The sequence below is a fragment of the Musca autumnalis genome, unplaced genomic scaffold (genome assembly GCF_047663935.1).
Source record: "Musca autumnalis isolate F117 unplaced genomic scaffold, ASM4766393v1 scaffold_3, whole genome shotgun sequence".
NCBI classification, from domain to species: Eukaryota; Metazoa; Arthropoda; class Insecta; order Diptera; family Muscidae; genus Musca; species Musca autumnalis.
The window spans coordinates 218181200-218205200 of NW_027411866.1; the positions used below are offsets into that span (position 1 = coordinate 218181200).

General features: G+C 38.0%; 2 protein-coding genes across 13 annotated transcripts in view; one reads left to right on the forward strand and one right to left on the reverse strand.

Moving 5' to 3' along the window:
- The window catches only part of fog (folded gastrulation), a 423880-nt gene that overhangs the window by 161595 nt on the left and 238284 nt on the right, over nt 1-24001 (reverse strand). For 2 of the 12 annotated variants that reach the window (XM_073976865.1, XM_073976864.1), the window contains exon 2: nt 23746-23778. The exons of the other annotated variants lie outside the window; for them this stretch is intronic. The gene's annotated coding sequence lies outside the window, so the exon portion shown is untranslated. The remainder of the gene's footprint in view (nt 1-23745; nt 23779-24001) is intronic. 12 annotated transcript variants of the gene reach the window in all.
- LOC141398983 (uncharacterized) overlaps nt 1-24001 on the forward strand; it is a 438842-nt gene that overhangs the window by 57089 nt on the left and 357752 nt on the right. The gene's annotated exons all lie outside the window — the stretch shown is intronic.

Genomic DNA, 24001 nt, shown 5'->3' on the forward strand with positions numbered 1-24001 from the left:
CCTACAAGATAGTGTCAGGGATATTGTGCGAACGACTAAAGCCCATGTACAACGAAATAATTGGACCATACCAATGCGGCTTTAGACCTGGCAAGTCCACCATTGACCAGATATTTACCCTGCGGCAAATCCTGGAGAGGACCCAAGAGATGCAGATCAACACCTATCACCTTTTTGTCGATTATAAAGCAGCCTTCGACAGCCCGCTACGTTCAAAGTTATTCTAAGCCATGTCTGAATTTGGTATCCCCGCAAAGCTCATTCGGCTTTGTAAAATGACTATAACTGACACAAGATCTTCAGTTAAAATTGGAAAGAACCTCTCCGAAGAGGTTTGTACCAAAAGAGGTTTCAGACAAGGAGACAGCCTTTCGTGTGATCTTTTTAACATCCTGCTAGAAAAGGTTATACGAGAGGCAAACGTGAAAAGAAGTGCCACAATCTACACCAATAGCCACATGTTACTTGCTTATGCTGATGATATAGACATTATGGGACGATCAGTAAAAGAAGTAACCGATACCTTTATGAAGGTCGAAGGAGAATCTGCTAAAGTGGGTCTGGCGGTAAACGGCGAGAAGACCAAGTTGATGGTGTCGAGGCGCAATGCGTCCATTAAGATCGGACAAACTGTTGAAGTTGGTTCCTATAATTTTGAGGTAGTAAAAGACTTCGTATGCCTCGGCACCGTCGTAAGCACAACAATCGACATCAGTTGTGAAATAAAAAGAAGAATTGTATTGGCCAACATAGCTACAACTCTTAAAAAAAATAACGCTTTACAAAACACTGATACTACCCGTCCTGATGTATGGTTCCTAAGCCTGGGTACTTGCGCAAGCAGATAAAGCAGTGCTTGACGTGTTTGAAAGAAAAATTCTTTGAAAGATCTACGGACCGATTTGCGTTGACGGTGAATATCGACATCGTATGAACCACGAGCTGTATCTGCTATACAACGACATCAATATTGTTAAACGTATCGAGATGCAGCGATTGCGTTGGCTAGGCCATATCATAAGAATTAGCGATGATGAACCCGCTAAAAAGGCGTGTAAATACGGACCGCTTGGCGGTGCACGCAGAATTGGCAGGCCAAAGAATAGACAAACAAGTGGATGAAGAGATGACAAGGTGCGGTATTCCAAAAAGCGAAGCACGAAACAGAGAGATTTTTTTCTTAGTTCGGTCTATGGAGAATGAGAATCATTTCTTAGTTCGGTCTATGGAACAAATGTTCTGTAATGGGCCAGCTAAGTAAGTAAGTATGCAAATACATATGTAATTTTCTTTGAAAACCGCAGCAAGTATTTCAGTACACATTAAATATTTGTAAACTAATAATAATAAATGTAATTTACATTTTCAGGGTATTTTGCCTTTTTGTTTATAATAAAACACGGATGCAATTAAATATTCATACAAATTTCTTTTGTTCAATTTTTTTCTGCCACTCACTACAACAACCGCCTCCAGCTGAGTGTCTTCAACACCTTACAGATATTTAAATTGTATTTTGTTATTTTTGCTTTGTTAATTTGACTTACATAATATGGATTTAATAACACGATTTTTGTTTTAAATATTTATTTAAAAATTAAAATATCAGCAGTATTGAAAAATATGAAAACAAAAAAATTGTTCTTCATTAAAAAGCCCTTCAATTTTAAATTAAAATGAAAAAAAAAACATGAACAAGCTCCCTGGGCTTTCTACTATCGCATAGTATTGATGAGTTCAACATGAACAGTAGAAACAGGTTGGTACAGATGGCAATGGTTATTAACAAAAGCGGTTATAGGCAGGCAACTATCAATTTACTACTTCGTATCCCTGTATCATATTTTGATGAGTTTTAATCTAAGATTATAAGGTGTTTCGATAAAAAATGTACACGCACAAAGTCATTAAGAAATTTTTCTATATAGCTTTTTTGATAAACTTGTGAAGTCGCTATCCGCAGATGTATCTAAAAATAAGCTTTTGAACCACACGACCTAACCATTATGGCATAACACATTGTCTCTCACTAAATGTATCATCATATCATTACACGTATATCATATATAATTTTATTTTATATATCATATCAATAAAAAGTGGTTTAAATGGAATAATGGTTATTATAGTCAATAGTAGGCAAAAGGCATTCGTGTAACAGGAAATAATTTTTTGAGGAACAAATTTTCACTTCATAGTATTTTTCAAAAAAAATTGTTTTCAAAGTGGTTTGAGATCTGTTTTATACTTAAATATAATAAACGTTATTTTAGTCATTAATGGGCCAACGTTCGTTCATTCTTGCTACGGGAAATCATTTTTGAGAAAAAGGGTCAAAACGACATAACCCTAATGAACACACAGTTATGGTGAAACGTCTATAAAATGTAATTCATCTCAGAGAATGCAAGGAGATACTACTCTCAGAGCAAAGAGTGCTGACTAATTTTATTTGAAATGTAGTTAAACGGTGTCCACGTTCTTATACGCGACGTGTGGTGCACTTCTTCTTCTCGCATATCAATGTGTGCACCCGATTCATATTAGCTCAATGATACTTTTTATAACCGATTCCGATCGTATCTCAAGACACCACTTGTAGAAAAGTTTAACAACGTCGTACTGTAATGCCTTTTTTTCAACAATGATTGCATAAAACCTCACCGCAACAGATAATTTGTAAAAAAATAACAACAACAACAACTACAGAAAAAGCAATCAATATATTTTTTAATGTGATATGATGATGATGATGATGAGCAGCAGCATCATGATGTCGGCGGTGATGATACAACAACCACAATATCACATGCATATGTCGAAAGTATGTCCATGTGTATTTATATAAATATATAGTATATTATTATTTGTTGTATTTTGACACTTGAATACTTATCATCTGTCAGTTGTTTTATGAATATTAACCAGTGGCTGTTTCATTAATGTTTTGCAATTAATAAAATTCACCGCAGGTTGCTCTTTAGGTTTCTCTTTTTAACCTCAGGGATTGATTTTCACAAATCCAGTAGCAAAAAAAATTGTCGGTGTGAGTGTAGCCAGATAATATCTAAATTATGCTATGTGTGTGGATTTTAGAAATGTTAAATGTTTATTTATAATTGACGAACAACTGTTTGTTATAAAAGCTTCTATTAGTTAGAGAAAGGGTTTACTGCAGGACCTTAAAATCAATTTACAGAGAACTGGTTTATATTTTGTCTGTTCCTTTACTTTTGAAAATTGTAAAACCGGCAAAAGTAATAATAGTTGTAAACTGCTCCCATATGAATTGTATGGTGTCAAAAGTAAAGGAACGCTTTTCGAGTAAAAAGCGGTAAAACTTGAGGATTCTTGCACGTAAAGGAACAGAGGAATTATTTATTATGGCTTTTTGTGGGGTCTTATCAATCTAACCTCCATCACATTTTCAGTCTAGACTCCCCTCGAACTTATGTTGCATATTTGTTCTTAGGTTGTTTCCTTATTAGTAGACAGCGAAATTTTATGCAACCCCTATTTTTGGTCCGATTCATGTAAAATTTTGGGACTGGGTATATTTTTGGCTTCTGATTAACTTGCAATCGAAATATATGGCATATGCAAAGTTACGCAAACGCATAAATTTTGCATATGCAAAAACTAATATATACACATTCAAAATTTATGCATTATACATATTTTCTTATGCAACAAATATTTTAATAATAGGTACAAACATTTCTGTGTGTACAATTTTTCTGTCTAAAATTCTCTTCAGACAAGTCAATAAAATAGAGAAATGTATAACCACAGCCACAACCTTCAAAATACCGAAAATCGGAAGTTACCGTTCTATGGGGGCTGTATGAAGACGTGGACCTATACCGACAAATTTCAAGTGGAATGGTTTTTACCCCCATTTCGGAGGGATATTGAGGCCACAACCTTCCAAATACCAGAAATCCAGAGGTACCGTTCTATGGGGGGGTATATGAAGAGTGGACCTATACCGACAAATTTCAGGTGGAAAGTTTTATACCCCCAACGAAGACTTAATACCAAATTTCAGCCATTTCGGATGGATATTGAGGCCACAACCTTCAAAATACCAGAAATCAGGAGTTACCGTTCTTTGGGGGCTATATAAAGACCTGAACCTATACCGACAAATTTCAAGTGGAAAGTTTTTTCCCACAAGGAAGGACGTATCAAATTTCAGCCATTTTGGAGGGATATTGAGGCCACAACCTTTTAAATACCAGAAATCCCGAGGTATCGTTTTATGGGGGCAATATGAAGACGTGGACCTATACCGACAAATTTCAGGTGGAAAGTTTTATGCCCCAACGAAGACAAAATACCAAATGTCAGTCATTTCAGTGTTATATTGAGGCCACGACCCTCAAAATGCCGCAAATCGGGAAGTACCGTTCTATGGGGGCTATATGAAGACGTGGGCCTATACCGACAAATTCCAGGTAGAAAGTTTTGTACCCCTAACGAGGACTAAATATCAACTTTCAGTAATTTCGCTGGGATATTGGGGCCACAACTTTCAAAATATCGGAAATCGGGATGTACCGTTCAGGTGTAAAATGTCATACCCCCAACGAAGACTTAGTACCAAATTTCAGCCTTTTCGGTGAGATATTCGGGCCACAAACCCTTGCATATGGTTTTGCATATGCTCATTTTATGGAAATATGTAAAAATATGTCAAAATATGCAATGCAATATATACAAAAATTTCTGGACCTAATTCGTTTTACTTTGTGATAGAACGAGTTTCTGTGTAATCAGATTTTCTCTACGACCATCCTAACCATATATGCATTTGCATATGATTCCACTGCCTACTTATTAATTAAGACTGTGTCAATCATTAAACCCTCAGCTTTTAGGCTAGATAGGGTATATACCCTCTGATACGACCAAAAATGTGCCTCATCGAAATAACGGTTTTAGACCCCAAGTATATTTGGACGATATTCGTTTCAGACACTTTGGAGTCGGTCTGTCTGTCGGTCTGTCTTGCTGGCTGGTGCGCACCAAATTTTGGATATCGTAATATTTTGTCCAAACGTAGTTTAAGTTCGAAGATGGGCAATACGGTCCACTCCCACAAAAGTTCTAAATTTTTCTGTAAAATGGTGTGAACGATAACTTTCGAAGGGAACAATCGATTTGGTCCAAACTTTGCACGTCGTATTATTCCTTCCAGACATAGATAGAGTTCGAATATAAAGAACATCGGTCCGCTCCTTCGGGTACCTCCCACACAAAATTGGGATAAAGTGAAGTTAAAGAACAACTCGCGGATCGTTTTGAAATTTTTTTCAGTTAGTTGTCCTTTTGGCTCCCTTTAAGACGGTCTATTTTTGTCGGGCGCAGGTCCATACTTCCTGAGATAATGGCCTAAAAGCTCTAAGAAAAAGTTCTTGACGGCACCAACCAAAATGGCAAATCCGCAAGATACTTCTGGCAGGGAGTTTCTGATTAATCCAAACTTTGCACGTCGTTATATTCCTTCCAGACATAGATAGGGTTGGAATATAGACTATATCGGTCAACTCCTTCGGATACCTCCCACACCAAATTCGGATAAAGTAAATTTCAAGAGCAACTCGCGGATCGTTTTGAAATTTTTTTCAGTTAGTTGTCCTTTTGGCTCCCTTTACGACGATATAATTTTTGTCGGGCGCAAGTACATACTTCCTGAGATAATGGCCTAAAAGCTCCAAGAAAAAGTTCCTGACGGCACCAACCAAAATGGCAAATCCGCAAGATACTTCTCGCAGGGAGTTTCTTATTTATCCAAACTTTGCTCATCGTATTATTTCATCCAGTCATGTATCAGGTTGGAATATGGACTATATCGGACCACTCCTTCGGGTAACTCCCACACAAAATTCGGATAGAGTGAAGTTTAAGAGCTCTTCTCGGATCGTTTTGAATTTTTTTCAGCAGGTTGTCTTTGCTACTCCCTTTACGACGCTACAAGTTTTTTTCCGCGCAAGTTCATACTTCCTGAGATATTGGCCTAAAAACCCCAAGAAACCCTGATGGCACAAACCAAAAAGGCAAATCCGCAAGATAAATCTCGCTGGGAGTTTCTGATTGGTACAGACTTTGCACATCGTATTATTTCGTCCAGTCATGTATCAGGTTGGAATATGGTCTACATCGGTCCACCCCTTCGGGTACCTTCCGCATAAATTTCGGAAAAGCTCATCTTGGATTCTTTTTTCAATAGATTGTTTTATTGACCCCATTTACAGCGGTACAATATTTTCCGGAGTAAGTCTTTACTTTCTAAGATAATGGCCTAAAAGCTCCTACCAGCACATGCAAAATGGTTACTATGCAAGATAAATCTGAAAAATTTCTTCCAAACATAGTTTAACGTTATTTAATTTGTATTTCGAGTTCTCTATGAATCAGAAGTTTGCTTACCGAAAATTGTATGTATACGTCGACTATTTGGTATTGCCCCAAATACCAGTACCTACAGATTCCATGTATTTTAAAACAAATTCGTGATTATTGTTATTTTTTCTGTGGCTGTCGGTATATCTCTCTCAGCACAGCTGACTGATACTTTTTTACTTCTTTTTATACCCTTTATTATATTAGGGAGCGTATATTGGTGGTTTGTAACTCCTCGAAATAATTATTTCAGATCCCAGAACGGTACATTTTTAGTGTGCTCATCATAGCTCATTGTTATGACATTTTCTAGCCAACTCGACAGTTTAACTCTGCCAATGTCGTTGTATTGAGAGTACAGGTTGTGGTCTATAAGACGATATTTACCGCCAACGCAGATTGGCGAAGGATGTTTTCGCAAACTGATGAAGTGCTGTCGTATATACTTGTATAAGTACCCATGTCTCGGAATCATACATTGGAAAGGCCGGGATTATAATCAGATCGCTTCGTCAATTGAATCCTTTTACGGTTCGATTTACGGGTGGGTTTTTCAGTCTTCTTCATTCCTTTGAGGAGAACAGAATTAGACTTCTGAACATTGCTTAGGGCAGTAGGCTCCTTCATCTCCACTGTTTTCTTCGCCGTCGCAACTTTCTTAGAGGCTGTGGCTTGAGCTACAGGGCATAGTAGAAACATCTTATCCATCTGAAGCTCTAGTCGAGGCGCATTGTCGCCGCCCATAATTTCGGTCCTGTCAGCCGTAAACTGGTTTGCACCAATCTTGGCTTTATCGTTGCGCAAATCCGTAACACAATCGTTTGATAAAGACAATTATTCATGATTACATACCAATGAACGCAAACAAACAAAACGATTCCCGTCCCAATCACACAACGTCACAAACTTTTCAGTTTCTCTGCATCGTTTCGCTCTCAAAACAAAACAAATCCACAAACTTTTTAATGCAAAGATACAAGAACTGTACGATTACTGAAATGTATTTCGGCTATACTTTGCCGTAGTTGTTTCATTCAGCACCGAAACAAAAAGAAGTTTTGGCAAACATTTACTGTGCGAAATGATCAATGCCACACTCAGATGCACACACATTTGATTGCTTAACAACCCTATCAGCTAACATCAACATACTTGGAACATGCTACGGTTGATGTTTTCAACTACAAAATGGACCATTCATTTTCGTTTTTCGTTTTCTATCGGTATTGTGGAATTGATAACTTTTCGCTATTCGTTTTGTTCGCACTCACGAATGTAAACAAAACAGCGAGTTCGGTCAACGTGGGTTATGTTTCGTTTTGTATTGTTCCTATGGAAAATACGAAACGAAACAATTCGAAATGTTTTTAAAGTATTTTTACATACGCTTTTACGCACACGCTTACCGACTATACTCAATTTAGGCCCTGCACCTTAACTTGTTTCCTTTTATTTGTCTCTAAAGGGGATCTAAAGGATTCAGTTGTTGTCAGTCCACGTTTTGGTATAGTCCCCATATAATGGTATCGCCCGAATCTTTGTTTTTACCATTTAACTTCAATATAATTTCTGTTGGAGGGCCGTCCTGCCTTAAGACTGAGTTGCTAAATTGGATGCATGATTTATGGACATAAACATAAGGCTACCAAAACATCAACATTTCCGGAGGCGGCAAATCTCCTCAGTGCTGGCTTACATTTCCTGAATATTTCAGCCATGCAAAACTCCTCTACAAGTGGTGGCGTTCAGACACGCCGTTCGGGTTCAACGATAAACAGTAGGTTTTATATCATTGAACCAATATGATTAGGCGTACACTCATTTACATGCGAGAAGTCTCTCTGGTCCCTTCAGTTATCTTGTGGGAACATATGGATGTATATATGTAATCTGATTAGATTTTCCATAAATCGCTCTGTAAGAAGTTCTTCCTATTTGGTTGGTCCCAAACTCCTTAGAATAGGAATATTAAATCTGCGAGCCGCCACCTTTCTTTTTTACATCGAATGATTAATTTCATTTTCTAGAAATTTTCTTCAATTGGAAGTTCTCTAACAGGCATATCTGTGTAACTACAAAACTTCTTTATAATCAATGAGAATGAACATCATTACATGAAACGAAGTTTATCTCTGCCGCTCATAAATACTATATAAGGGAAAACAAGAACAAAAACAAAACGAACTAAAAAACACAAAAATAATAGATGAAGAAGAATACTTGGGCTGGGAAAAACATAGTCAAGAAACATAAAACAATACAATTTTCAGTATTTGAACTTTTAAACGATATCTCGCCGCAAACCATCAAGAACAGCAGCAACAACAGCAACAATTACAACTTGCTGTGAACATTTGCAAAAGCAACGCTGGCAGCAAACACCATCACTGGGAAAGGAAAAACGAAGAAAAACTACTTTGGCGCCAAATGCAACATTTACAATGAAAAATTCGTGCAGATTTATTGCAACTGATTAAAATGGAACAAACGAACGAACGAACGGACGAGCAGAAACGACAAAGACTTGATAGAATGAATGGCGTTTTTTTTTTCTCTTCAAATATAAGTATGGTTATAGTCCAAAGCCATTAGTTCTAGGGAGACTGAGAGCAAGATGAGATAATGGCAGATGAGCAATAACATCTGCCGCCACAGCAGCAGCACCGGCAGTGGTTATATAGTAGTGCAATAAGAAAAATGGAAATCTTATTAAATGCAAAATCTAATTAAAGTTAAATTTTAAAGGATCTTTCTTAACTAAAGAATTAGAGATTTTGAATTTACCTTAGGCCAACTATTTTCCATCAACTTCCCAAAGGCAAGGGGTTATATTAAACGCCGCCAGTAGACAGGATAAACTACTGCCCTCTAGATGGATGTATGTTTATTTCTAGACAAACACCACAAATTTTCTCAACTTAAACCTCAAACCTCGCGAATCCTATTACTCTAATATGAAACAAAAAGCCGGCTACTGCCCAATAACAGACATAATTTTTACACCTGCATGACAATTCTTTATGATATATTTCCTATTTTAAACTAATTGGAAATATCCTTACTAAGTTAGTCTAATTGGTATGGTGTGTGTCTGTGCTAAATAAGTGTTGCCCACCGTTGAATTATTTACTACATTGATATAACTATTGTGATTTAAATTCATCCAAACTCTTAAAATGCTTGTTAGGTTTTCATACGAGTTATTCACAATTACAATGAATTTGTCAGCTTGGGTGGGATCAGCTGGCCCTACTACGCCGATTTATAAGTGCGGAATAGGATACATGGAAATCTCATGGTGCAAAAAATAAGGTGGAGCGACAAGACCAGCTGATTTCGTCCAATCTTTCAAATTCATGATGAAATGAAATTATAAGTTGGTGTAAAACGCCAGCGACATGTATTCAATCTGTCAATTTTTTTTGTTATTGTGAATAAATTGTATGAAAATCTAAAGAAACATTTTGACATCTTGAAGAATTTTCTGCCAAAATAGAGTTGTTATTGTGCTACTAGGTGATGGGTGACGTAGGGGATGGAAGATACCAAGGAAAGGTCCTGACCGGCTTTAACATGGCGAAGCCCAGGATTTATCTTGGTCCCTCTTTCATCTCAAGTGGCCACTGACCTCCCCGTGGTGTCACTGGGGAACTGCCTTTAACACCCGTTAAAGTTAGTGAGCTATCATGTGCCGCGCGTTTACCCATAAGAACGTTAGTAACCCTCCCCTAGAAAAAACAGCCGACTATGAAAAAACGAAAGAAATGAAAAACAAACCCCTCTAAAGTTGACGAACCCCGCAAACGTTTTTAAGGACCATGATTTGCGAATCTGCACCTGGTTTACGCATTGGCATATCTACTTGAAAAGTACAAGACCGAAATTACTGCCATACAGGAAATACGATGGAACGGGAAAGGCGTCACAACAACACCTAAAGGTGACAGAATGTATTATTGCCGCCATGACACAAAGCATGAGTTTGGTTGCGGATTTGTAGTTGGTCGGAAGTTAACACATCTGGACTCCAGCTTCACCCCAGTGAATGAAAGACCGCTGCAATTCGTTCAAAAGCAAAATTCTTCAACATCAGTTTTATTTGCGCCCATGCTCCCACTGAAGACAAGGACGAACAGACCAAAGATATATTTTACGAGCGCTTAGAAGAAACTTATGACCGTTGCCCTGCCCATGCCATTAAAATTATTCCAGGCGATTTTAATGCCAAAATTGTTTAGGAGAATATCTTTGGCCAAACAGTCAGGAAATTCAGTCTCCACAGTGAAAATCTGACAATGGTATGAGGCTGATAGACTTTGCAGCTGCCAGCAACATAGTACTTAGCAGTACCAGATTTAAGCATCTCGATATTCATAAGGGCAAGAAATCAAATTGATCACGTTATGATAGATGGAAGACATGCATCAAGCGATTGGATGTACGATCGTTCCGAGGTGCAAACATAGACTCGGACCACTACCTTGTTGCAGCAAAGATACATACCAGAAGTTGGACATCGGTAAGCTGCAATCAAAATAGATAGCCACAGCATATTCCACTCAACTGGTCCAACTGCTTAATCAAAGCACTCCTCGTCCCGATAACATATCAGCAAAATGGCAAAGCATTGTCCATTCCTTGCAAACAGCCGCAAAATCAGTACTTGGATACCAGAGACCTCCACCAAGGAATCCATGGTATGACCAGGAGTGTCGTGCTGCTACCGAATAGAAAAATGCAGCATATAGGGCTACTTTACAATCAGTAGGAACGCGTTGCGCACGAGTGAGGTATCGGGAGAAAAGGAGAGAGGAGAAACGTATTTTCCGAAGAAAAAAGAGAGACAGAATGACAGGGGACAGAATGAAGTCCGAAAATTCTACCAAAGAGTGAAACATCAAACTGATGGCTTTGGAACTGGCTCGTCCTCCTGTAGAGACCAGCAAGGTAATTTGGTAACTGATACAGATAGTGTGCCAAGGATATGGAAAGAACATTTTTCCAAACTGTTGGTATCCAATAGTAGCGAAGTCGACGAAGATACCACAGTTCCAATCCCAGAAGATGGTATTGAATGTATACCACCCGGCCAAGATGAGGTAAAGACAGCAATAAACCAGAATATAAGACTTTATGTTCCTACTATAGGGGCATAAGTCTTCTCCCTATCGCCTACAAGATAGTGTCAGGGATATTGTGCGAACGACTAAAGCCTATGTTCAACGAGATAATTGGACCATACCAATGCGGCTTTAGACCTGGCAAGTCCACCATTGACCAGATATTTACCCTACGGCAAATCCTGGAGAAGACCCAAGAGATGCAGATCGACACCTACAACCTTTTTGTCGATTATAAAGCAGCCTTCGACAGCCCGCTACGTTCAAAGGTATTCCACGCCATGTCTGAATTTGGTATCCCCGCAAAGCTCATTCCGCTTTGTAAAATGACTCTAACTTACACACGATCTTCAGTTAAAATAGGAAAGAACCTCTCCGAAGAGTTTTGTACCAAAAGAGGTTTCAGACAATGAGACTGCCTTTCGTGTGATCTTTCCAACATCCTGCTAGAAAAGGTTATACGAGAGGCAAATGTCAAAATAAGTGACACAATCTACACCAATAGCCACATGTTACATGCTTATGCTGATGATATAGACATCGTGGGACTATCAGTAAAAGAAGTAACCAATACCTTTATGAAGGTCGAAGGAGAATCTGCTAAAGTTGGTCTGGCGGTAAACGGCGAGAAGACCAAGCTGATGGTGTTGAAGCGAAATGCGTCCATTGAGTTTACCAACTGTTGAAGTTGGTTCCTATAATTTTGAGGTAGTAAAAGACTTCGTCTACCTCGGCACCGCCGTAAACACAACAAACGACATCAGTTGTGAAATAAAAAGAAGAATTGTATTGGCCAACAGACGCTACTTTTGCTTAAGTAAGCACTTTAAAAACAAAGCCACAACTCGTCAAACAAAAATAACGCTTTACAAAACACTGATACTACCCGTGCTGATGTATGGTTCCGAAGCCTGGGAACTTGCACAAGCAGATAAGGCAGTGCTTGGCGTGTTTGAGAGAAAAATTCTTCGAAAGATCTACGGACCGATCTGCGTTGAAGGTGAATATCTGTCATGAGCTGTATCTGCTATACAACGATATCAATATAGTTAAACGTATCGAGATGCAGCGATTGCGTTGGCTAGGCCATATAATAAGAATAAAGAATAAGCACTAAACAGAGAATTGGAGATCTTTTCTTAGTTCGGTCTATGGAACAAATGTTCTGTAATGGACCAGCTAAGTAAGTAGACCTGGTAAATAGATCTTGGTCATTGCAGGTCTACTTACATAGCTGGCCCATTACAGAACATTTGTTCCATAGACCGAACTAAGAAAAGATCTCCAATTCTCTGTTTAGTGCTTTGCTTTTTGGAATACCGCGCTTTGTCATCTCTTCATCAACTTGTTTGCGCCATCTATTCTTTGGCCTGCCAATTGTGCGTGCACCGCCATGTGGCTCTAATTTATACGCCTTTTTAGCGGGTTCATCTTCGCTCATTCTTAATATTTGGCCTAGCCAACGCAATCGCTGCATCTCGATACGTTTAACTATATTGATATCGTTGTATAGCAGATGCAGCTCATCGCTATTGTGAATTAATCGCGGTTGTTACCAGTAACTCTTCACCTTATTTATTTGATCACGTGGCAATCTATCGTAATATTCATTTCATTTTAAACAAGTCTTTTGCATACTTTTAGGAGTAAACAGATGATTTATCATTCTTTACTGATTTATTTTTAATTTAATCATAATATTCACATGTGACATCATTTTTCTAAACCTTAGCGCCATTCTCATCTACCTTTAAAAAGAATTTCAGAATTTCACAACAACACATCATCATTTGTTTTTTTATAATTTTAATTTAATCATTTAACAATAGTTTAAAATATTCAAAACTTCAAAGTCATATTTCTAACAAAAAACCACCCAATAACCTTTATGAAACTGAGAAACAACAGCAATAACAACAATAAAACAAACAATAACAAAAAAGCAAAACAACATTTTTTTTCAATAAATAAATTGACGCCGACCGCATGCTGATATTGAGTTCTCTTTCAAATAAATTGCGCGCTTGCGTAAATTCCCATCACCCATCAGTATCATCAAATGGCAGCTGATGCAGTCAGCACCGGCTTTGTGTTTTATGGTTATGTGTTGTGCCTGTCGCGCCATTCAAAGAGAATCCATCAGGTTCATGATGACACAACTGAACAACTTGACGGATTAATATTAGATACATTCGTTCGCACATCAATATTAAAGCGCAGAAACAGAAGAAGAACATCACCCAGCAGCAGCAACAGCAATGCCAATAGCTAGTCAAGCTGTCCAGCTATCCATCAGTATGTCTCATTTGCTGTCGTTGTTTAATGGCAAAGAAGGCGCTGAATTAAAACAAAAGGAACAGATGGAAAAAACAACAATAACAACTTTGTAACATTGCCATCGTGGAAATAGAAACACAGAAAGTGTAAATTTTAAAGGGAATTGTAGGGAGAGAGAAAATACTACTTCGCGACCACTTGTTAACTTTGAAACGGTATGGGTGTTCTATATATGCATATGAAATTGTATGTGTGAAAGATTAAGGGGTAGGTAGAACAGTTGAGGAATTTGTATGGGAGCATTTTAAGTTTCTTATACGGTATTTATAAAGCGGAGAGATATATAACTTTAAGTTTTTATACCAAATGCAAACCTAAAGACACAATCAACTGAGAAAATGTTACTGTCGAAGCTATGTCATCAGCATTATTTAGTCTACAAATAACTGCTCTAAAAAGAGCAGTTGAACTGGTCCTTTTTATTCACTAAGTGCGAATGTCTAAAGTTTTGACACTGAAACGGCAAACGAATGATAAGTAACTTTAAAATATCAGAAGCGAAACGGCGCAATACTACGAGTACACAACAACTGAAGACAGTAACTGCCTATAAAATGGCGACATATGGGAGAAATTATGAAATATGGATCCATATTTAGGTTCTCTTTCTGAAAGAGGCACCGGTTTTGGTAATACTGCTGAGGTTATGCCATTAAAATTGCATATTCCACGAAGCAACTAGTTCAATTAAAAGATTTACTGAAAAGAGCAGTCGAATTTTTTCGTACAACTAGGGTGAAAGCTAATGCTAGGTTTACATTTACGAAATCCACTCGATTTAAATTTACAATTCCACTGCTTAAACGTCAAATGAAATCCAATGGATTTCAGGTGAGATTTCATTTGACGTATACGCAAAGGAATTGGGAGTTGAAATCCACTCGATTTCGTAAATGTAAACGTACTGTAAGACATGATCCACTGAGCAATTCTAAAAGGACAAGGGAATGACAACAAAATAAAACCAGTAAGGAAAGGATCATAGTCGGGCGGGGCCGACTATATGATACCCTACACCACTGTGAATATGTAAAATATAGGAGATATGTATCAATTTGAACTGATTTATATACATATATATACACATCCCAAATTTCATCAAAATTAGACAGAGCGGGCGAAAATATACATAGGAGCTATATCCAAATCTGAACCGATTTCGATATAAGTTGTTACACTTATTTCTAGACTAAATTCAGTCACACATTCCAAATTTCATCAAAATTGCACGTAAATAGCGTGTTTTCAGCAAATACGTCAAATCGGCCGAAAATATATTTGGGAGCTATATCCAAATATGAACCGATTTCGATGTAGTTTGGGACATTTATTTTGAGACCGAATTCAGTTACACATTCAAAATTTCATCAAAATCGGACGTATATAGCGTGTTTGGTGCAGCAAATACGCCAAATCGGCGGAAAAATATATGGGAGCTATATCCAAATCTGAACCGATTTCGATATAATTTGGTACATTTATTTATAGACCTAATAAATTTAAATGTCAAATTATAGCTACATCGGTCTGAAAATGTAGCTACAAACGTCAAAACATTGCAAATCGGGGGTACCGTTATATGGGGGCTATACCAAAACGTGGACCTATGTCCACAAGTTTGGTTATATAAGTTTATTGACACTTAAGAACCCTAAGTGTCAAAATATAGCTAAATCGGTCTGAAAATGTAGCTAAAACTGTCAAAATACCGTAAATCGGGGGGTACCGTTATATGGGGGCTATACCGAAACGTGGACCTATGTCCACAACTTTTGTTATATAAGTTTATTGACATTTAAGAACCCTAAATGTCAAATTATTGCTACATCGGTCTGAAAATGTAGGTAAAAACGTCAAAATACCGCAAATCGGAGGGTACCGTTATATGGGGGCTATACCAAAACGTGGACCTATGTCCACAACTTTTGTTATATAAGTTTATTGACATTTAAGAACCCTAAATGTCAAATTATAGCTATATCGGTCTGAAAATGTAGCTAAAAACATCAAAACACCGTAAATCGGGGGGGCACCGTTATATGGGGGCTATACCAAAACGGGGACCTATGTCCACAACTTTTGTTATATAAGTTTATTGACACTTAAGAACCCTAAATGTCAAGTTATAGCTAAATCGGTCTGAAAATGTAGCTAAAAACGTCAAAATACCGCAAATCGGGGGGTACGTTATATGGGGGCTATACCAAAACGTGGACCTATGTCCACAAGTTTTGTCATATATATGTTTATTGACCCTTAAGAACCCTAAATGTCAAATTATAGCCAAATCGGTCTGAAAATGTAGCTGAAAACGTCAAAATACCGTAAATCGGGGGGTACCGTTATATGGGGGCTATACCAAAACGTGGACCGATATATCCCATCTTCGAATTTGATCTTCCGACGGCTAAAAAAATGGTATTCCCCAATTTTCAGCGAAATCGGCCAACAAATGCGACCTGTATGTTGCGAACGGACGGACGGACGGACGGACGTACGGACATGCATAAATCGACTCAGAAAGTGATTCTATGTATATCCCTAGAAGGAACTATGGGTCTATCTCGCTTCCTTTTGTATGTTACATACAAATGCACTAACACATAATACCCCTTACCACATAGTGGTGTAGGGTATAAAAACTATCGGGAATGACAATCAATAATACGCCGCACGATTGCAGAACAACTGGGGAGACTGCAACTGCCAGCAAATGATGGGGATATATGGGAGAAATGTTAGAATTTGGACCCACATTGAAGTTTTCTGTTCAATGAGAACCCGAATGGGAAACCGGCTGGGAATAGTATAGTGACGAACTAACCAGTTCAATTGAAAGATTTACTAAATAGATCAGTCGAGTTATAATGATAATTCTAAAGTCAACATAGTCAGTAGTTCAATTGAAAGATTCACTGAAAGGAGCAGCCAGTCGAGTAGGTTATATTTATTCAATAATAACTGAACCATATTGAAAACTGCAAACGAATGATAAGAAAGTTAACAATATCAGAAATGAGGTACAAAAATGCGGCGCACGGTTGCAAAACAACTAGGGTAGGCTCCAAATGCCTACAGAGTGGCGACATATGGGCCACTCTACCTAATGAAAACCCGAATGGGAAACCGACTGCGTAAATGTTACTACTGAGAGTATGTCACGAAGATTGTATAGTCCATGAACTAACTAGTTCAATTCAATGATTCGCTGATTCTTTTTAGTTCATTATAATAGAAAGTTCGATCTATTAAAAGGAACGACAACAACTAATATGAAGGTTAAAGAAGAACAAGCGGAGACGGCAACCGGCTTTTACAATCGATAAGGAGGTTCAGCGGAAAAGAGAAATATTTCCGAAGGGTAGATATACCAATCCGTGGAAAGCAAATATTTGGAAAAGTAAACTTTAATCGGACGTGATAATAACTCCAATACGATTGTCCAATTTCATCTTGGAAGGTCACTCCTTCACACACTTCTCGCTCAAAAGTTGTTAATAGTCTGTATTAGCATATGGGTCTACCTGCAGATCTTGGAACGTGGCTCTACTGGAGTTAGTTAAGCAGGTTTGACAGGTCAGTTGGTCAGGTATTGTGTAGGCCTGTGGCGCATTCTGGCCAGATGTTCCACACAGTGTCATCAATCGTTGCCCTATAGGAATATAGACCACTATCCCGAGCGTAGTTGAGCCAAAACTGCTGTGGTTTGTCGTGGGAGCTGACGCTCCTCAGCAACGATAGATGGGGGATGTACTCCGAGGACTGCATTCACATGATAATTGTTTATGACAACTGAAACAGCATCTGTGTGAATGGTACTAAAAGCTGTATGATAGAATTGCTAATCTATGGATTCTCTATGTGACGTTGGAGCTCTCTTTTTAGATCATGAAGATCCCATCTAACATGTCTAGGTAGGAGGGTCCTATCCACAACATGGTGATTAGGATGGATCTCATGATAACACCCGAGAGAGTACTGCAACGAGAGAATGCCATTGTGTAGCTGTGCAATACTGTAAGAATCTTTGTCTCCTTGTATCTACTGGTACACTGAAGACAGGAGAAGACACCCTGATAAAGGTCTCAGGACAGCATTCGGCAACTTTAAATATTTTTTTAAAATATATTTCACACTGGCATTAAATAGTTTGCCACATACCGAGCTAACGCGTTATATGTGGTCAGCAAAGTTTATTTTTCTGCAACTAAAATGCTGCCAACTAGGGACTTTATGAGCTTGTTCTTACATCTAAGCTTGTCGCAGATACCTACCTGCTGTTGAATGTTACCCCTACAATCTTGGGGTAGTTCGTGGTCGGAATTCTGCTGCCATTGCATCCAGCTCAGTCCACAACTTCGCAGTCCATGTGGTGAATAGAGTGGCCGTAGATTTAGCTGGGGATATTTACACATTTTTTGCGGGAAAAAACCTCACTTTTCCGCGCTAAAAATATGTATTTTCCAAAGAGTAACGATCTCAGTACCGTCTGGAGTGGGGTGGAATACAGGAGAGCTAGAGGTTAAACATTTTCAGAGATATCACGCCGTACCTTAGGGTCTTGGACTTCTTGTTCCTGTAATCCACGTACGACTGACATTCACACATTTTATGATGATTATCCAACACTTCAAACTTAGCCGGATGCAGAATACCCGTTCAATATACAGTAGAATCGCGATAATGCGTACCTCAATAAATCGAAACACTCGGTAATTCGAATAAGCTGTCATTTGCTTCGTATTTTAACCCCGATCCACCATCGAAATCCGATAATTCGTATAAAATTCCCGGTCCCTTGGATAACAAATTATCGAGGTTCTACTGTACTTAAACAACGTAGAATGCTTCCAAGTATCAAAGGCTTTCGATAAGTAGCCCACCAACATTATCCTATCGCATGGCTTTTTCTGGTTAAGTCCTCGAAAAACTAGTGCGGAGATGGCGTGCTGAGCTGCTTACGGAGCCCATGCTGAAGATCGACAACTGACGCTGGGGCGAGTAATGATTCAAGAGTCTTTGCTAGAAACAACTGTGGTGGTTTCTCCTCGGCAGGAAGAAATCTAATGCGAAGTAGTATTCTTCTCTTTGCCCTACCCCGACAATTGGTGCTCGACGAACTGTAGATTAAAATAGTTTGCGCTTCGCTTGGGATCAGTCAGCGTAACATCGCCAAACGTTTCTGATGTTCTATATTCCTTCTTCCCAGGGTTGGATAGTTACTTAACTGTTGCCCACTATTCACATATTCCGGCTCCACTTCTTACGACTTACCTGTAAAGAGCGGCGTTCAAATGTAATGAAATCCAAGTAAAACGACAGGTTGCCAGGTGACCTCATTTGTCAGACCAGGTGACACGATGGTAATATCTGGCGTACAGTGACACTTGCCACGTAGCCAAACGTTACTTATGTCCTATCTTCCTTCTTCCCAGGGTTCGAGAGTGACTTTAGCATTATCCACAATTCACTTATTCCGGCTCCAGTGTTACAACTCTTCGGATGATTAAGTGACTTAATTATTCAGCCTATGCTCACCAACCAACATGTGAACTCCCAGTATCAGCTTCCTTGACTCTGGGGTCACTGATTTAGCTCGACGAAGCTCATAACACGAGCGGCTGTAGTAGTTATGATGTCTCGGAAAGTCCTCTCTGCTACCCAAACATGACAAGGGCAGATCTCTGAAGCGGTGACTAGTGAAATCTCTGAAAGTAAGTCAATTAACTTTCCCATGATTGAAGAAAGTTCAGCGTTGAAAGATGATGACATCGCGTGACAACTGTGGAGAAATGGTGCAACCGAAGAGAAGCGACGGGTTGTCAGGTAACGTCATTTGTCCGACCAGGTGACACGATGGTTACATCTGGCGAAGTGTGGCATTCTCCACTAATTCTGGTGGGTTCGTCCTCATTGACCGTGCAAAACGTAGAGCTATCAATCTGCTCTACCAGCGCTATATCCCTTAACGACCGAGAACAGAATGCCACAACTCATGATAACAATTAAAGTTTCCTAAGACCAGTCGGTTATAATCTTCCAAAGCAGGCTAATGTTGTGCCTGTAACCTGGAGAACACGCATTTAACGGCGGGTTTTATACGTAAAGCAACTCTATCTTGGCAGTTTCCAGAACCACTGCGATCTTATTATTCTTCCGACCCAAAAAAAACTTACACTCACAGGGGCCCGTGCTCTTGTCTGCAGCACCACAGACCCATGAAAGAGTCCAAAGAAGCCTTTGAGATGTACCCACTTCCGGCATCAGTTCATGAATTCTCTTAGGCTTATCGGAGAAGGGCTTACTTTCGATATAATTTTAATCTTTCCATAGTGCACAGTTTTAACCCCACTTCTCTAACCATCCTCCCAAATTCAATTTGCACTGACCTCCCCAAACCAAGACAACATATTAGGTTTTAGTTTCACAAGACTGTTGTTATTGTTTTCATTTCAGTTTTGTGTTGTTGTTTTGTTTGCTTCATAGTTTGTTTGCGAAAAACAAAAAAACGGTAGAAGTATCTACAAAGTTCTCAACATGCAATTCAATGCTGGGCTGCTGACTGCTGGGTCACACGAGTTGCCAATAAAACATTGACGATGGATGAAAGGACAGACAGACAAGGCACAGTTGTTTCTTTTTTTTCGCCGCAGTGAACGTTTCATGAACGTGTTGCTGCTGGCTGACTGACGGTGGTTCTCAGTGGTAAATAGTGTTGGTGTTGTTTGGTTACTGTCGCTTCGCTGATTCCTGAGAAATTGCAAAGATGCAAAAAAAAAAACCATCAACACAATCAACAACAACAAAACTTTTATGTTCAAAAGAGTGGCGTTTTCTCAGGCTCAAGAGTCTTAGAAAATATTATTATTACCAACATTTGTGTAAATATTGGACGTTTGGTGCATCACAGCGCCTCAGAGCAATTGCAGTAGAAGTTAAAGTTGCTGGGGCCCTGCTGCTTCGGCTATTGTTGTTATTTTTCCTATTGTCAGCTACTTCAGCATCTGCCATTAATGGTAGCAATAGTTAGTTTGTAGTATACTTTAGTTTTATTACTTCCATAAGTAGCAGCTAATATGCTTTACAACAACATGAGAAGAAAATAACAACAAACAATACGATCAACAATAACATGAGTACACAATACTATTGACAAAGAAGATGAAGTAACTTTTAAAAGTTTGTCACGGAAAGCCCATGGACATCAATGGCAATACAATGATGACAGCATTAATAGAAGAAGAGTTGCCATTGCACAGTGGTTCCGCCCGTGGACAAAAATCGAAAAAGTGATGGCGACAAATTTTATTGCGATTGAAATAAATATTCTCTAAACATATTAAATTTTTAACATCCAGCCTTATTTTTGTAAATTAACAGCGGTTATACGCCAAGTTAAGTCGAAGAAGTTGTGATTTGTATGTGAGCCCTTAAAAACGAAAAATACATCCGCAAAGCATTCGTAGGTTATGAGTAAAATTATAAAAAATTGGAGAGGTAAATGTGCAATTTTCAAAATGAAACTTATAGGCGATGGCATTGGCAATATTTTTACGAAAAAAAACAAATTCATAATTCGTTTTCTAACTTCATTAAAAATAAATTCTTAATAAATGACTTTTTCTGCTATTTTAATATAATTACTATTAATTTAGGTTGAGTTTTACTAATGTTGTGAGCATTTGTGAGTTTCGAAATTTTTTTTAGAATGCAGGGAAAAGTCTCTAGTTTACGACTAAAAAAAGTCCAGCTGCCCCCATCTGCCACCCGCTATGTTAAACCTCTTATACCACGCCCGTAAAATAGTCAAAATTCCGAAAATCGGGAGGTAAGTTTATATGGGAGCTATTCCTAAACTTGGACCTATACTGAACATTTTTGGCAAGGAGGTATTTTGTTCACTCAGAACTCAAAATGCAAAATTACAGCCAAATGGGTTGGAAAATGTGGGTAAAATCGTCAAAATTCCGAAAATCGGGAGGTACGTTTATATGGGGGCTATACCTAAACGTAGACCGATATTGACCATTTTTTGCATAGAGGTATTTGGTTCACTCATAACTCAAAATGCCAAATTACAGCCAAATCAGTTGGAAAATTTCGCTAAAATTGTCAAAATACCGAAAATCTGAGGGTACATTTATATGGCGGCTATACCTAAACGTGGACCTACATTGAATATTTTTTGCAGGGTTGTAGTTTATTCACTCAGAACCCAAAATGCAAAATAACATCCAAATCGGTTGGTTAATTTGGCCAAAATCGTCAAAATACCACAAATCGGGCGGTACCTTTCTATGGGAGCTATACCGAAATGTGGACCTATATCCACTAAAAATGGTTTTCTATCTTTTTGGCTTGTTGTAAACCTATGTTTAAAATTTGGAGGCGGTAGCTGTATTAGAACTATTTTTGGCACTCTTTTCCATACAAGTGGGACCACTGTGCATTGTCGGGATTTTTGGTGGAAATAAATGGGGATATGGCCCATATTAGATGTTTATCTAAGTTTTGGTAAAATATTTCAAGGTGCAATGTTTGGAGCAAATCGGTTAATCCGTTCGAGATTCATAGTGCCCTCCAACCATAGAGACAGAAGGACGGACAGGTCTAAATCGACTTCATATTGTCTGAAACGAATTTCGTTCAAAAATACTTGGCGACAAAAACTACTTTTTCGACGAGGCACTGTCTTGATCCTATCAAAGGATATATACAGTCGTTAACCTAAAGGCTGAAGGTAAAAAATAATTTATACTCTACAAGATTTTTAAACTCCGATCTCAAGTTTCGTTTTTTCAAAACATGTCAAAGCTAGGTTCGATGATATTTGAATATTTTTCTTTCTTTCCGTATAAATACCTAACTTTTTTTACAAATTCTAATCTTAGTTGGAAACTCTGCTGATAACTATAATAAGATTTTCCCTGATTCTGAATTGGGAAGTGTTTTTTGTCTTGCTTTGTTATTCTTTCTCTTCGACTATTGAGGGTTTATTTTCATTCGCAACTCTTTTGACTTGTTGCAAAAAAAAATTGCCGCTGTCTTTTACCCTGTAACGTTATCTCGATATTGTATTCTGACCAAGAATCGCCCACTTGTGTAAACACATTTTTTGCGCGAAATATCAACACATCTGTATGTACGGTCGTTCATATCTTGAAATGATGCGATAAACAATCTGTGACATCTCCAATGGGATTCTTAGTGATTATTATTTTTTCCGCGGCTGCATGGAAAGGCTGCAAACAAACGTAGCGACGAAACCTTGACAGATTTCAGTGGAAATGGAAACAGACTGCTAGTTTGACCAGATGAAGTATTTCACTGTCAAATTTTGTGATTTTTAAATATTTTGGTGTAAACAACAAATCACTTGTTATTGTAAACCGATGGTGGTAATGCAAATCGGAGAAGACAATTTTGTTTGTTTGTCTGTTGGTATTGGTGAAATGAAAAATTGAATATTTTCATTACACAAATTATTAATTATTTCCATTGTTGTGGAAAAGTTTTGGGGGATATTTTTAATTTTGAAATATTTTTTAACACCATAAATTTGCTACGTATAATATATTAATGGCAATTGTTTGTAGAACATTACACATATGTTAATATTTAAAAATAATATCTAATATAAATAAAAATAATTTTAAGATAATTATATTAATTTAGCTTTGTTCTATTCTTCTTCTTTTCAGGTAAATTCGTAGAGAAAGTAAAGAAGAATTTAATGTATGTAGCAAATTTCTCATATTCAATGTATGCTAACTCGGAGTCCTTTTCCTCCAATAGTATATGTATCTATAAGGATGCTTTAGTTTCTTTGTTTCGTCACCTATAGTGTAAAAGGATCTGTTTTTTTAATACCTCAAGTACTTACGGAACATTTAAGGAAACATCCAATGACACTCACCTGAAATAAAGCACACAAAATAAATTATTTTATATTAAAATATAAAAACAATTAAAATCAAATTATAAATGCAAACATTATGGGGAATAATATCCAAATTGTTCAAGACCGGAAGAAATACACTGATAATATGTGGAACCAGCTGGTTAATCATCTGACAAGGTGGACAAAATACTCATTGAATTTGTGCAAAAAAAAAAAAATACGACACAATGTTTCAATT